Here is a 12,449-nt window from a genome sequence, read left to right as displayed (position 1 = left end):
AATGATAACTGAGTAAACACCTTGGTGGCTAGAGAAATAAAGTGTTTTCCTATTATCCAATATGCATTGACTGAAGTGTGACTTGCAGTTTACAGCTTTGTAAAAGATGTGCGAAAGTGGAACAGAAGAATAAATATTGTAACGTGTACAGTTTTAATAGCTTTTTTAGAGACTCAGTGAACAATTCAGCCAGTTTTACTTTACAAGTCCGTATGTATCTTCCCATTTAAAGGACCAATGCTCTTCACAAGCATTAAACATCTTTACATGTCCCCAAAAAGTGCTGCATAAGTGATGAATTAGTATTATTACACTCGTGAGAAACATAATGTACATAGGTGAACAATTCCGAGTCTGTGCAGTGTTCCGAATTGATATTGAATTCCATTTGGCAAGCGTGATCATGTGTTGCATCACTTGGTTAGCAAATTATAAAGCATTTGTGGATCGGATGCAGCTCAACATTGATCAGTGCAGTCTTGCCCTCCGGGTCACTTGTGATCTCTTGAGGATGAGTGACTAGACCCGTTCGATAGGGCATGTATGTTCAGCAATCAAATTATACAAAGGCTACCTCATTCAATCCTCGTGCGAGTTTGTGCTTCACATGTATGTTACAGAAAGAGCAGCCTCCCTGAAATTGTTACTTTGTATTCCCAACACACGATCTGCTGTATTGCTTGGTATTAGAGGACAGCTTTGCACGTCAAATGACCTTAGACACTGACCAATGGTTTGCTTGTTAAACTAAATGACCTTATTTTAATACAGGCCAATTCATAAACCACTAAATTGTCAATTATTATTTGAAAGGCGAGCCAGAGTATGAATATTAAAATGTGGGCAAATGTTTTCCAAAAGAGAAAGACTGGAGGCATTTGAAATCATGTAGCATTTGACTATGTATTAATTCTAAATCTGTGAAACAGCCCACTAATCACATGCGATTACTTGCCAAGGGGCTGAGGCGATGTAATTAATCAGTCTGACACCTACACAGTGTTGGTGGAAAATAAAACCAAAGGCAGATACACATAAATAGTAACGGATGCTATAATAAATGCATTGCATCTATGCTTTTATGATCTTCTAATATAGCTGGGCATTATAATGTCACAGGCCATGAAGTTTGTACAGTACGCTGCTTTTATGAGGGCTGGGTAGTAATAGCAGCCATGAGCTTGAAGAAAGCTTTATTGGAAACATCACTTGCAACAAACATGACCTTAAGCTCAGAATATTGAAGAATTCCCTTTTTGTATTACTCATAACAGTGTGTAATCACCTGCTTTATGAGAGTATCAATATGAGCTACAGAAGGAAGGGTTACGGAGCATAGAGATGCAGCATCGTTTGAGAAAACTTTTAAGACTTTGATTTGATCTTGTAACTTTTGTCACTGTAGGAAATTGAACTACCTACTAATGCCACCCACTAATAACAACTAATGTTTCAATTTCCACACCCAAATAACATAAAATGTCTTAACTGTACGATTCCTTCTTAAACGTAATTTGGACGGGTACAACAGTTCTTTTCTCAAGCGCCCTTATTATACCATTTACAAATATTCCCTCTCTCATATACATTTACATATGCATGTAAATTGTCTACTACAGAACACTGATTGTGTATTTTACTTAATTTTACCTTATTTTGCAAATGAGATGCATTACAATCTCTCCTAATTTCCCTTTCCCTCTTGTATGCCTCTGTTTTTGTCTGACAGCTTGTTTATATGTCTCTCCATAATTGTATGCATATACTTTCATATTAGCAAACATCAACGGAGTGTCAGAGCACACAAACAACAATAGTATGAGTGCTGGGTAACACTTCACAGAGGCATGTACTGTTTCACGTTAATTGAATTGATGTATTACAGCAGACTTTCACACCAGAACCAGGAGACCCCCAAGACTGTGCCCACCCGCAAACATCCTCCAGCTGCTGCTCTCTGGGCTTCATTAATGAAAAATACAATAACATAATCATAGAAGTTAATCAAGCTCATTTTAAGGTAATATTTCATTTAGTGCAGTGTTTGTGTAGCCATCACTGGCTTATATCTCAACCTTCCATAGAAGCCTGCAAAAATGTAATGCGAGAATAATCTAATCTAATATGACTACCCAAAAGATATATTTTGTTTTAAATATTTAATTGCACAGGCATTTATGTGACTAAAGAGTTTAATTAAACCCATTAATAGGGCAAGTGTGAAAAAGAAATATGATTATTTAGTATTAGATATTAGTGGAAAATTACATTCTTTCTCCATCATTGAATGCATTTTACAACTTGAGTTGGTTGAGTCAAAGGGCACATCTCCACTTTCTGAATTATAAAATAATATAATCTATAAAATCATCAATGCAGTAATGTACCAATGATTCCCAAAACAACAAAACAATTAAAAGGACTCAATCTTCCTCCCTGGGCATTTCACTGCATTGTTCCTCCCAGGGAATTTCATGGCCTTTCATCATATTCATCCCCTTTGGGCATTTCAGTATATTTCATTGTTTTCGTCCCCCCTTAGGCATGTGGGCATGTCATCGCATTCTTTCCCTCTAGGCATAAGATTACATTTGTCCTCTCAGGGCATTTAATTTCATTCAATCGCAATCCGCCTCCCTGGGAATTTATCCGCAATAGTCCCCCCAGGGCAATTCATTGCATTTCATCGGATCTCAGTGCATTTGCCCCCTCTGCATTCTTCCCCCCTGGGCATGTTCATCACATTCATCTCCCCTGGGCATCTCGTTGCAGTTCATCACATTTCATCACATTCATCACATTTCATCACATTCCTCCTCCCTGGGAATTTCATTGCTATAGTTCCCTCTGAATAATTCATTGCATTTGGTCACATTTGTCCACCCTGTGCATTTCACCGCATTTAATCACATTTGTATCCTCTGGGTATTGCATTGTATTTCATTGCAATTCACTGCATTCATAGCCCCTGGGCATTTTTTGGCGTTTATACCCACTGGGCCTTTCAACATATTCACCCCCCTGGACATTTAATCACATTCTTCCATCCAGAGCATTTCATCGCATTTCTCGCCGCAGGGGTTTTCATTGCATTCATACACCCTGGGCTTTTAATTCCATTTCATTGCATTTCATCACATTTGTCCACACCAGCCATTTACTTAAATAGTTCTCCTTTTTTGGTGTACAACTAATCAATTCATGCAAACTTTTCTTTGTACCTGCACTCTACGCAGCTTTCAAAGTTCTTAGCCTCCGCCAGCCCGCGCAACGGCGAAAACCGGACTTTAGACAAACTATTTTATCTCTAATTTTCATTGTCAATACCAGCAAGATATACATAATTTTGAAGATTATTTTCTCAACAAAATGAATCTGTCATTGATTTGCATTGAATAAAATGCCCCAATAAGCAATTACCCATAGTTCATGTTAAAAATCAGCTTTTCCTAACACATTTCTTGCACTTATTCCGGTTCTGACGAACTCAACGGGGTTCAATCTATCAGTAGCTGTACTTATTCTGTCTGTAATAATCCACAGAAAAACAATATTCACTTGTATTTTTTTTTCCTGAAGTAATCCCATTTGGAGAAATAGACCAGTAAACAGCATTTCACAAATAAAACATGTCCGATACATCTCTTCTTCCATCACAAACATGCAGGTATATTTATGTTGAAGGTTATGTGAAGGTTACACTTTCAGCTACAGAATGAGACCATCCACAAGTGTTTCCGTTCAAGGGTTCGTCCGGCACAACCCTTTAGATAAACCAAGCGTCACCTTTTAGCGCCTGCGCCTTTAGTCTTTTACCTGTGTTAGTGAGCTAAAGTGACGGAGTACTTTTTGATTGTCAAATTACTCTAGCCAATGAGCCAAGATTTCAAACCTTGGGTGGGTTTTAGAAATAAGCCAGACAGGGAGCTCACTATTCAGATGCGTAAAAGCAGTAAAGAGACAATTTTTCCGGTGGGCGTAATTGGTAAATTCATGGTTACACTCATTTTTCAATTCAATTCAATTTATTTTTGTAACGCTCAAAATCACAACAGCAGTGAAAAACAGATTAAACAATGTTCATAGGGACTTGGCAATGTCCCAGCATCCCCTGTCCTTTGACAGATGTCCCAAGCTCCCCTGTCCTTAGACCCTCCTTCTCGGCCAGGGAAAACTACAAAACCTCTATGGGAAAAAGTAGAAACCTGGAAGAGTTTCACAGTGAAGGATCCGACTTCCTCAGACAAACAGGCTGATGCGAGATAGACAGTGGAGCTGGAGCCACTCAGGAGGAGAACCAGTTCTTCAGGAGGAGAACCAGTTCTTCGAGGCAGATGAAGAACCGTTCATATGGAGTAGAGACTGTTTCTCCAGGGAGCCGAGCATGTGGGTCTATAGGTCATCAATGTGCCTGTCCCCCTGGGGAGTGTCGGGAAGTGGGAAGAGAAGAAGAAAAGGCAATGAACAGATTGCAAGTGAATTAAATATTATATATTGTTTGATAGAATAAGTAGTCAGAAGCAGAGGATAGTGCTCAAGCTGCGATACGTCCTGCAGAATAGTTTCTCCTAGGGCAGCGTAGCTGAAACTGTAGGTTTTAATTTCTGTTCCCAACTGAATGTTTACACATACATTGTTTTTAGCATTTATAATAGGTATTTGTAGTCTACAAAACATCAACATTTATTTTTTATTATCATAGAGGAGCTAAAATTGTAGTATAACAATTTGGCACAGTTGGCACATATTTGGATCACTTGTTCCGAATATACTTTTTGATTAAAAAAGGTCAACAGCACCAAAATGCCTAGAGATCTGAAACTTTACACAGTTGTCAACAAGATAAACAGCAAGTGCAGCAAATAGTATAAGCACACAATGAAGTATGTCTTGTTTAAGACCTATACAAAAGGATGTATTTTTAATGGTTTGGCTTCTGTAGTGTAAGTTCTGAAGCCCTGTCAGTGTTCATCTGCACATCTCAAGGAACTAACTAAGCTTTCTAATGCTGCATCACACTTGCATGTGAGCTGTAAGAGCTTCTTTTAATGAGTAATGCCATTTGGGTATGTCCAACCATTGTGCACAGGGCGAAATATGTTGGTGTTTTCAGGTTAAAGAATATTTTGACTCAAACAAAACATTTGAGTTCACTTTGGCTCATTCTATTCCTCGTCTGAATTAAAATACATTTTGCTTCTTTTGATTGCCTATGCTGTTTTATACGTTTTCATTAATTCTTTCCCCCATCATACACTATGATGGAAGGAAGCATATAAAATACATGATTTAGAGATTTAAAGGTTTTCAAGCTGTTCAAACAACACCATCCTATAGGAGAGCCCTCACTGGGGGCTTTTTATGGGGATTGTACAGTAAAATTGATTTGATACTGCTGTACTCTTTCTCAGATCCTCACTATCTCCTGCTGCTGTGCACAACATGAAAGCTGTAAAATTCTTTATGAGGCTGATTGACCCAACCATGTCTTCCTAGTGAGAGAAACTCTAGTTCATTCTCAAGTCAATAGTCAGACTTTACAAGTTCATCGTTCATCAGTTAGTGTTAAATAATACTGTCCTTTGGGTTCAATTCTGTTAATATATAAAGCGGCAGTGAACATTTTATTGGTCACAAGTTACAAAGCCATATAGACTGAATTATATGGTTTGTAATTACATCCCTTCCTGCCATTGGCCTATCTGTGGCTGTTAATGGGATTCTTATAAACAATGCTCAATGATGTAATATGATTTTAAACCCTAGTTCAAGTCATGAGGATTTGTTTTCACATACAGATGATAGAGTTTTGATTTATTTCCAGCAATACTAGGCACTTTTAAACTGCTTGGGCACCAAAGTCTGTGAATACAGCGATGGTCTACAGAAAGGGATGGAGCAGGTTGTATTTCCTCAGTAGCTTGAAGTCCTTCAACCTCTGCCAGAAGCTCCAGCTGATATTTCATTCTTAGTACTATTATCATTATTTTTGTCATCACCAGTGTTCTCTTTAATGCTGTGGTCTGCTATTGAGGAAACCTAAAAAAAAAGGTCCTATGGCTAGATAAGCTGGAGAGGAAGGCAGGCTCTTTAATGGGAGTCACAAATACTATACAGAAAAGAGAGTGCAAGAGGATGAATGATAAACTTTAAATACTTTTCAATTTTATTTTGCTGCAGCCAAACCTTGAATTTCCTTATCTATCCATCATCTATCTAGTTGTTCTGTTTTGAACCTCCTCATTGTACTGTACACTTACACAGCTGATTTTATGTTCATAGTACATCATTTTAAGTTAAGTTATTTGCCATTATACATCCAAGTTGTAACACAAAATGATTTACCGTAGATCAGGTGGATATTTTTCCAGACACTGTGGTCCAACCTGTCCAGCATGTGTTGGAGGAAGGGAAACTGGAGTACCCAGTGGAAGCCAAATCTCGCTAAGAAATATTTGTGGGGCTTTATATTAAAACCATAAGGCCATTTTCAAGCTCTGATCAGTGGATATAACGTCAACAGTAAAGACCCTTTTTTTCCATGAGAAAGGGAAGGACATTCAGCAAAGTGTCCAGTCGGTCTCAAACTCACTAAACATAAAGCCTGGCATAAGTGCTATCCACTCGGCCACCAAGAGGCACAGTAGTCACACTTTCAATGAGAAAAACTAAAAATTAAGTAAAAAATAAAACAATGAATACAAAATATAGACCTAATGTATCCAACGGATCGAGGCAGTGGTTCCATCCTTTATCACTGCTGTTCGTATTTGACACTGTAGATTTACCTGGATTTGTGTGATAGCATTCATCTAATGAGTAGAAAACCTGACTAGATCACTGCGGTTTCTGGCAAAAACAGAATTCTTGCGGATTCTTTATGAGCCGCACTGCGCTGAGCTCAGGTCTTACGGAACCTGCACTGGAGTCACTGTACATCTGCCGTAAAAGCATGTGTCATTAAAGAAACCTCTTTCTTTTTCCTTTCTGCACATTATCTCATTACTGTGGAGTGTTATATATGCATTTCTTTAAATTTACACAGCGATAGTTTCAGAATTATCTTTTTATTCACACCCGTCTACGCAGTCACACTTGAAACCAAACCAGAGATTTTAAGTAGCAATGCTCAAGTTTGGTTACTTATTCCTCGCAATTGAATGTGTTTCTAGTGATATACATCCACAGCCTTATCTTGGTTTCTCACCCAAAACAGGGTCTATCATTATATAGCCTGTGCTCACTCTCTGCTCTGTTTCTCACCTGCAGCTTTGTGTTATGTTTTATCTTTGTGCCCAGCTCTGGCATCCATCATGTCACTGTCACCGGCTCTGAATAACTCCAACGCTACATGCTGACAGTTTAAACAATTAGAAATGCATCTATATGTTCATCTCCAACCACACCATGTACTTCCTTTTGTAAATAGTGATAAAAGCAGCTGCTATTCTTCTTATCAGGATTTAAACTATAGCTGTAACTGTAGCTCCAGCATTATCTTTTCAGAGACATTGTGGAAAGCTACTTTGCGTGCAACGCTCCCCAGTGAGGTTTGTCTGAAGGGCATTAAGAAGATATATGATGAGTTCAAGTTGACCGTATATTGTGTCTTGTAGTGAGGAGAAATGCATAAATAATAGTGTCTTCACAAAAACATCCGTCAGTAGATGGTTATGGCGTCACACCATGAACAAGGAAATAGTGAAAAAGGTTGTTCTTGACAATGAGTCACTCTATTCCCTGTTTGTCAAATGTTAGTCTGTTTTTTGGTTTTAGAGAAGGTGCATCTGAAAGTGAATCAATAAAATAAGAAGACCATGAACATAACATGTAAAACACTCTTATGGACTCCAGTAATGAGTTTAGAATTTTATTTCAACCTTCTATTGCTGCGTGTAATGGAAAACCGTTTTTATTTGTTGAATAGCACAATTCAGACTAAACATAATGACTACTAACCAACTGTGAAGAAGTAGAAAATTGAAGATTTGAAAAACCTAACAAGTTTTGCGTTAGAGCAAGACAATGTGATTGGGTCATTGGGCTGTAGCATCTCTCCCAGGTCTGCAGTGATTTGTTTTTACATTTGTAGATTTGTTTTTTACATCACTGAAAATACCTTCTTATTTCTTTAATAAATTATTTTGACATGAATGTCTCTAACGTTGCAGGCTAATATATTAAGTTTAAAAAGTCCACAGTGTGTGTGATACAGGCTGGAGTAAGTTACAATGACAGCAGTATCATCTGTGTTATGAATCAGCAGGGAAGCCTTGAAATGGCAGGTGGTGTAGTGCATTGGAAGCAGAAATGTAAATGAAAGGCTACATAAAGGTTTAATCTGGTGTTAAATTACAGTTAATGTAGAATGAGTGATTATAATGGAGTATGTTACTTAAGGGAAACCTAGGTGACAGGTGAAAGACAGCTGCAGATTGCCCTCCAGTTGTAGGCAGTGACTTATTAATGTATAGCCTAATGAAAAGAGCCCTATTATATATTAAATATATTCAATTCTAGACACTGACATTGCCAAATGTCTCCCCTCTCTCTTCACATTTCATGCTAAAACTTCATGCTTATGTCACAAAATGTAAAAAAACAAACAAACAAAAAAACAGGTATTGTGGAAGTAACTTCAGCAAAAGGTCTAGTTTTATTTCTTCAGATTTTGTGGCCCGTAGGCTTTATTAGAGGAGAGGATAATGTGAAATGGGGGGATGAGAGAGAGAAGGGAGGACATGCAGTCAAATGTCGGAGTCGGGATTCAAACTCACGGCCATAACCACTCGACCACCATTCAGTCAGAAATTGTGTCTGCAAAGGTGGACACAGCCTGCACTTGTGTCACGTTCTTTACTTGCTTCACCACAGCTGCAAGTGTCTTGAGAAGGAAATGGTCTTCACTTGCAGAAAGTCGAAATTGCCATTATTAAACAATAGCAGGTATTGTAACATGACAGCCAAGTAGAAGTAACAGGCAGACTCAGAAAGGTTTAACCTGATAGAGAGTTACACTTACCACTTTGCAAATACAACAGAAAGAGTTCTTTTATCTGAGGAGATCACAGCTTCGCTCCACTGGCTCAGTATTCAGGATAAAGCCCCTCTTCTGAAGTTGCTCAGTTGCTCTGACATGACAAATAACACCATTATAACTGTGGCATTTGTACAGTGCAACATGTTTATATGTGAAGTGGCTTCTTAATGACTCCCTCAGAGGTCACGACTGCTTTATTTACCTGCGAGCACTGAACGAGACCACAGGCCAGATTACATTACAGTGATTAATGTGCGTTAGTGGTATCTAATGTGTTCTCCTGACCTTTGTGCTTGTACCTGGAACAATTTCCATAAGTATGCGGGCACACTTACATACATCCTAATGTGCCTCATGCTGACCGATGCTCATTCCTCGCCACTTCCTCTCATTGATCTTGCCACACTTGGCTGTTGATTGTTCCATATATATCTTATTTTGTAATGGTTTATAAAGCGTATTTTGTAGTCATAAAACAAATTCTTGCTACTTGTGTGGTTAACAAAGCCGTCCATTATATTTATTGTTGCTATTTTGTTTTCTATAGACATTAGTTTGTTCATCTTTATTCATTTACTCAAGGGCAGTACAATTCATCAAAAAGTTAATAAAGGCATCTAGTTTGCATAATGTCTGTCTCAATTGGTAATGACAATGTTTTAATTGCTATGAAAGTAACATGTGACCTCTTCAAGTTCTACGGTCTTTCCCTGGCCCACGCCCTGGCAGAAATATGTTCATCATGAGTTATCTTGTGACATATATACAAGGTTTATTACTTGCCATCGATGAGAGCTATGCACTCACTTTCAATGTCAACTCAATGCCTCCTATAGGCCAAGGTGACTCAGAGCGTCGTGCCTGATTTCTGTTGTTTGTGTCATAGGTATGGATATAAAATTCTATTCAATAAGGGGGGGGGGAATTATGTGTTGGCATAATGAGATGGAACAAGTGAATGGTTATGGTCAAAGATGACCATGTTCTGTTATAGAACGGTTCAATTATTATGATTTTATGATTTTATTAAATATACAATAATACTTTTGGAGCAGGTTCCTGTTCTGCAGCAAAGGACAGAGAAAGAACAACATTCACCAAGAGCAGACAACCACAGGTTAATTTATTGTACCATATGTCACATGGAAGAAATAAAAAGAAGGACCCAAAATGCAAAACTGCTAAAAAATAGTATTTATTGAACAAAATATCCAAATAGGATAGGAATAGGAAATGTAAAACTAAAAACATACAGGCAACAAGACTCGACAGAGGTAACTACATGGGAAATATGGGGCTTAAATACACTAAGTGACAAAACACATGATGCACATTGGGGTAAATGACAGGAAGTAAAGCTGAAAAACAAATACACAACATTTATTGTGAATAAAACCCTGAAGACATGAACGGGTTAAAAATGTATAAAAACTCAAGGTACAGAAAACAAGGAAACAAAATATGATCCATGACATTATGTAAAAATGCAAATATTTTGCACATATTGTTTGTGTCTGGCTGTTGCATTCTATAATATAAAAAAAACGTTTGAAATAACTCTGAACTCTGATTAAGATGAGATATTTTTTGTCTCCCGGCTGAGCAAGTAAAAATACCAGGTGCTAGCAAAATGTACACAGTTATGTACTAGACATGAATGCACAAGAAAGGGAAAACGATGTTCATGGGACTCATAGTTAACCACAAAGCCCATATAACACTTCAGGCTGGATATAAGCAGTGAGTAAATAATAGTAATAATAACTTTTATTTATATAGCGCTTTTCAGTGACCCAAAGACGCTGAACATAATAAAAAAAAAGGGGGGGGGGGGTATTTACAGACAGGGGGGGACAACACGTACAATACACATTAATATACAGATAAAATGAACAAGACAGAAGAAGTAGAGAGAAAAAGATGGGGATGTAACAGGGGGTAGTGGCGGACAGGTTGGGGGAGGGAGTTCCAGAGTCGGGGTGCTGTTCTGGAGAATGCTCTGTCGCCAAAAGTTTTGAGTCGGGATGTTGGTGCAGCCAGGGTGAGAGAGGAGGAGGATCGGAGAGCTCGGGAGGGGCGGTGGGGGATGAGGAGGTCAGACAGGTAGGGGGGGGGCAAGGTGGTGAAGAGCTTTGAAGGTGAGGAGGAGTATTTTAAAGTTTATGCGCTGCTTGATGGGGAGCCAGTGGAGAGAGCGGAGAACGGGAGTGATGTGATCACGGGACCGGGTGTGGGTGAGGAGGCGGGCAGCGGAGTTTTGGACCATTTGGAGTCTATGGAGGGAATGGGAGGAGATGCCAGTGAGGAGGGAGTTGCAGTAGTCCAGGCGGGAGGAGATGAAGGCATGGATGAGGGATTCAGCAGCGGGGAGGGTGAGGCAGTGTCGGATTTTGGCGATGCGGCGGAGGTGGAAGTATGAGGTCTTGACGATGTGGCTGACATGGGGAGTGAAGGAGAGGGTGGGGTCCATGATGACACCGAGATTGCGTACCAGGGTAGAGGGGGTGATGGTCGAGGTGTCGATGCTGAGTGAAAAGGGACCAGTTTTATTGAGAGTGGATTTGGTGCCAATGAGGAGGAGCTCTGTTTTGTCACTGTTCAGTTTGAGGAAGTTGAGAGTGAGCCATGATTTTATTGTAGAGATGCAGGTTTCGATGTGGCTGAGGGGAGGGTTTTGGGTGGATTTGGTGGTGAGGTATATCTGGGTGTCGTCAGCGTAGCAGTGAAAGTCCAGGTTGAGTTGGCGGAGGATGTGACCAAGGGGGAAGATGTAGCAGATGAAGAGGAGGGGGCCGAGGACTGAGCCCTGGGGGACCCCTGCGTTACTGAGGAGAGTGTGGATGAGTGACCGGAGAGGGAAATGAACTCTTGCCTGTTGGTGAGGTAGGATGTGAGCCAGTCAAGTGCAGAGCCCTCAACACCCAGTTGGCGCAGCCTTTGTAGGAGGATGGAATGGTTTATAGTGTCAAAGGCTGCGCTGAGGTCTAGTAGTAACAGGATGTTGAGGGCCCCGGAGTCTGCAGAGGTGAGGAGATCGTTGAGTACTTTGACCAGGGCTGTTTCAGTGCTGTGAAGTGGGCGGAAGCCAGATTGGAGGGGTTCATAGAGGTTGTTTGTAAAGTCCTGTCCATCATGTCCCCCCCCCCCCCCCCCTCAGGCCCAATAGTGGCTGGAATGGTCCCCCATGTGCTTGATATAAATGTGAACTCTAAGAATTTGAGCAAATGTAAGCTTCCAGAGTTTGTAATAAAACTGTTGTAAGATTTTGTGTGTGAGTCAGAACGCTGTCAGCAGTTGGAGGAACATTACCACTTACCCACATTCTGCTGCTGCTATGGCCAACCTGCATCTCGAACAGACTTCTACTGTATTGTTGAAAACATGAAATACAAACTGAACTTGGCCCACC

Source organism: Eucyclogobius newberryi, unplaced genomic scaffold (assembly GCF_026437365.1).
Source record: "Eucyclogobius newberryi isolate DKJ021-1_F unplaced genomic scaffold, fEucNew1.0.hap1 SCAF_2, whole genome shotgun sequence".
Taxonomy (NCBI): domain Eukaryota; kingdom Metazoa; phylum Chordata; class Actinopteri; order Gobiiformes; family Gobiidae; genus Eucyclogobius; species Eucyclogobius newberryi.
This window is presented reverse-complemented; position numbering follows the sequence as displayed.